Below are 4,397 nucleotides of genomic sequence, written 5' to 3'. Positions count from 1 at the left end.
AGACACAGAATCCGAAGTCGGCTCCAGGCTCTGAGCTGTCAGCACAGAGCCTGATGCAGGTCTCAAACTCACAAATGCAAGATCATGACCTGAGCCAAAGTTGGAGGCTTAACCAAGTGAGCCACCCAGGTGCCCCCCTGTCCAAGTATTCTTATTGACTGATCTGTGAAAATGAATCTGGGCCTTTTAAATGGATTACATTTTCTATTTATGATATTAAATTTTGTCAGGAAGCATTAAAGATACATTAGAAGGAGAAAACAGTTTGCTTTCTGATTCCAGTGTGCTTACACAAAAAGCTTATGCAGGACAAGTGGCTTCCCCGTTGTTTAGCTCCTGTAGCGTGGTGGCTTCTCCAGTGCCTAGCTTCTATGGTACAGCTCCCAGCTGCCCAAAGGTGTTCCTGGTAATGCCCTCTTAGNAACTCCCATGAGCATGAATTTCTGATAAGTTCCAAAGAAGAGATTTCTAGCAAGTTTTACTGGTGTGGCACGACAGCAGCCTCTCTGCCATCCGATCAGCCATGGCTGTGTCCTTTCCACCAGTGTTTGTATCTGACCCGTACTGGAGGAGAGTGGGACTGAGAAGGAACTCTTCCTTGGGCATTCAATCTCAGTCTTGGGGTTAGTGATTGCTCCTTATATATGTTATTTCTGTACAGTGAAACCTTGGATTGCGAGTAATTTGTTCTGCGAGTGTTCTGCAGGATGAACAACCATTTCTAATAAATTTTAACTTGATAAACAAGAAATGTCTTGCAATATGAGTAGTACATAATGCTGAATGTCACACGATCACAACTGAGTCAATGGTACACAAGTCCTTTGGATTATAAGCATGTTTCTGGAATGAATTATAATCACAGACCAAGGTTTTACTGTATTTATTTTATTATTTCTTTTGTTTCTTTTATTTTTTTAATTTTTGTTTATTTTTTAAAGAGAGAGTCTGAGTGGGAGAGGGGCAGATAGAGAGGGAGAATGTCAAGCAGGTTCCACAGTATCGGTACAGAGCCTGATGTGGGGCTCGAACCTACAAACCCTGAGATCATGACCTAAGCCGAAGTTGGACACTTGACTGACTAAGCCACCCAGGTGCCCCTATTATTTTTTAATGTTTTTTTTTTTTTGAGAGAGAAAGAGCATGCATGTGTGCAAGCAGTGGAGGGGAAGAGAAAGGGAGAGAGAGAATCCCAAGCAGGCTTCCCTCTGTCAGCACAGAGCTTGAACTCATGCACTGTGAGATGACCTGAGCTGAAATCAAGAATGAGATGCTTAACTGATTGAACCACTCAGGTACCTCTGCTATTTCTGTATTTAGAATGGTCTTTANATGTTCTTTACTTCTTACTAGCCAATCCCTTGATACTGTAATTTTCTATTATAATTAGTAATTTTTTCTTTAATTTGAGAGGGAGAGAGTGTGTGCAAATGGGGGAGAGGGATAAAGGGAGAGAGATAATCTTTTTTTTTTTAAAATTTTTGATGTTTTATTTATTTCTGAGAGAGAGAGACAGCATAAGCAGGGGAGGGCCAGAGAGAGAGGGAGACACAGAATCTGAAACAGATTCTAGGCTCTGAGATAGCTGTCAGTGCAGAGCCAGATGTGGGGCTCGAACCCACGAACCGTGAGATCATGACCTGAGCCAAAGTCGGACGCTTAACCGACTGAGCCACCCAGGTGCCCCAGGGAGAGAGAATCTTAACCAGGCTCCATGCTCAGTGCAGAGCCCCACACGGGGCTTGATCCTACAGCCCTGGGATCATGACCTAAACCAAAATCAAGAGTTGGACGCTCAACTGAGCCACCCAGGTGCCCCATATAATTAGTAATTTTTTATATTAGACTTTCCCTGTTAAAATTACCATGTCATTTATTTCTCCTGATTGGACCTAGCCTGATACACCAACACATTAAACCTGGCTGCTTACGATATCTGGGGACCAAGTAGACAGACTCTAAAGTAACCAAGAAGAAGCCAACTAAATTGGGAAAGTGAATATTGACCTTTCTGACAGTTACAGAAGGACTGAATTAGGAGCAGATTTTTAATCTAAATATAAATGCTGTTGCTCTTATTTTCTGAGTTGGATGAAACTACTCTCGGTCCCTTTCAGTTTTACATTGCCTAATTGATATGGACTTTATGTCTTCAAGTTAGTTTCATGCATATGGTTAAATTATCTTTTTCTAGAATGGCAGTGTTCTGTAATGGCAAGTATAGATTTGGAGCAAGACAGATATGTTTGAATCCTGACTTCATCGCTGACTAGCTATATGAACTTATGTCAATAAATTAGTTTTTCTGAGTCAGTTCAGATTCCCCCTTTGTAAAATGGGGAAAATAGTACCTACCTAATGTGTTACTAATGGTTTATTTCTTTATTTTTATTTTATTCAAGTTCCAAAACGACTTTATTACATACAGAGGGGAGGGGTTCAATCTTTCTTGGATGCCGTTTTCCTCATAGCTGCCAGGATGTTGCTTAGCTCTTCTCTCTTCCTCTTGGCACTGATGCATGTCCCCACCCTTTTCTTGATGAAGTTGAGAGTGCACTTGTCCTTGGAGACCTTGAGCAGCTCCATGGCTCACTGCTGGTAGGGGCAAAGCCGCACACCTCTCTGATCATGTCCCACATGAACTTGGTGTGCTTGGTGAGGCACATGCTCACATTCTTGGTCACCTTGTGGACCTTGTTGAGGTCCCTGGCCATGAGGCAGCTCATAGCCATGGCTGCTGGTCCTCACTGGCTCCCACCTGTTACTGAAGGTTTAATACCAATGAGTGTAGGGGCACCTGGGTGGCTCAGCTGGTTAAGCATCCGACTCTTGATTTTGGCTCAAGTTATGATGTCATGGTTCGTGGGTTCAAGCCCTGTGCCAGGCTCTGTGCTGACAGCTCAGAGCCTGGATCCTGCTTCAGAGTCTGTGTCTCCCTCTCTCTCTGCCCCTCTGCTGCTTGCACTTCTCTCACTCTCTCTGTTTGCCACACACCCACTTGTGCTCTGTCTCTCTCTCTCTCAAAAATAAATAAACATTAAAAAAATTAAAACAAATGAGTGTAAAGGTCATATGGTGTTTCATACATAATAATTGCTAAATTGTAGCTAGTAACTGTTGCTATTATTATTCAGTGTTTACAGAAAATTATTCTCCAAGTAGATGTAGAGGAAACAAGAGTTATGATCTGGGGCACCTGGGTGGCTCAGTAGGTTAAGCGTCCAACCTTGGTTTAGGTCATGATCTCATGGTTTGTGAGTTTGAGCCCTGCATTAGGATCTGTGCTGACAGCTCAGAACCTGAAGCCTCCTTCAGATTCTGTGTCTCCCCCTCTCTCTGCTCCTCCCCTGCTCATGCTCTGTCTCTCAATAATAAATAAAAGTGTTAAAAAATTTATTAAAAAAAGAGAGTTATGATCTTAAAGCTGGACCCACATATATGTTAGGAGCACATTGTAACATGACAATATGAAAGACCCTTTCTCTCCCTAGCCCCCTTTTCTTTCAAGAAGACGCACATCTATAGGCTATACTTGGACAGTGAAGAACCAGGATGAAGTCCAGGAACAGATGTTGGAAGCAGCAGTGGTCCTGTCAGGTCCTGACTGAGCTCAGCATGCTTAGGTATGAGTGAGAGGGGCTGGCTCTCACTTAAAGAATAGTGACTCAAGATTAGGTAACGATCATATGATGCCAGTGGTTATGATCCCTGCCGCTGTCTGTGTAAGTAGGTTTGCTCTTTATTTAGCTTCCCATGATGCCTAAGGAATAAAGAGGAGAAAGCTTATTTGATCAGCACACCAGGATGTATGCAGGCATTGGGTGGTGCTGAGCGTCTTTCACTGGGGCTCCTACTGTGATTGTCTCCTTACCAATAAAACAAAATGTGCCTGTAGCTTGGCTCCCTTTTCATGTCTCCGTAAAACAAGACAGATTCCAATTCTTCTAGCCTGAGACCATGCCCTGGCTGAGCTTCCGGTGTGTCACATCTGCCTCTCTGTGTGTCTGTTTGCCCCTGTACTTGTCAGTGACATTCATCAGTGGAGGGAAATAGCTTCTGCAGTTGTAGGTCTGTTGTTGAATTTGGCCAGGCCTAGTTATGCCTGGTTCAGGCTTGTCTTCTATGGAAGTAGAGTAGGTGGTATTCTTTGGATTAAGTTATTAAGGACCCGTGTTAACATTTATTACCTACTTTGTGCAAGATTCTGTACTAAATGTTAATAAATTATGTCCTTATAAACTTCAGGAGACTATGAAGTAGGTGCTATTATTATCTAATTTTATAGATAAGAAAACTGAGGCTTATGTTAAGTGATTTATCCAAAGTTACACAGCTCAAAAGTGGCTTTCATTCATTCATTGTGGATTTTTTGAGCAATATGTATACATTGAGTAATA

The 4,397-nt window shown here is 42.5% G+C and overlaps 1 pseudogene; it reads right to left on the bottom strand.

Annotated features, from left to right (window-relative positions):
• Window positions 1–2,439: 2,439 nt before the first annotated feature.
• On the bottom strand, window positions 2,440–2,732 carry LOC144243368 (large ribosomal subunit protein eL36 pseudogene; annotated as a pseudogene).
• Between the last annotated feature and the right edge of the window lie 1,665 nt (window positions 2,733–4,397).

This window comes from Crocuta crocuta, unplaced genomic scaffold (genome assembly GCF_008692635.1).
Source record: "Crocuta crocuta isolate KB4526 unplaced genomic scaffold, BGI_CrCroc_1.0 scaffold2186, whole genome shotgun sequence".
Lineage (NCBI taxonomy): Eukaryota > Metazoa > Chordata > Mammalia > Carnivora > Hyaenidae > Crocuta > Crocuta crocuta.
The sequence above is the reverse complement of the archived record's forward strand: the minus strand, read 5'-3'. Positions and strand labels throughout refer to the sequence as shown.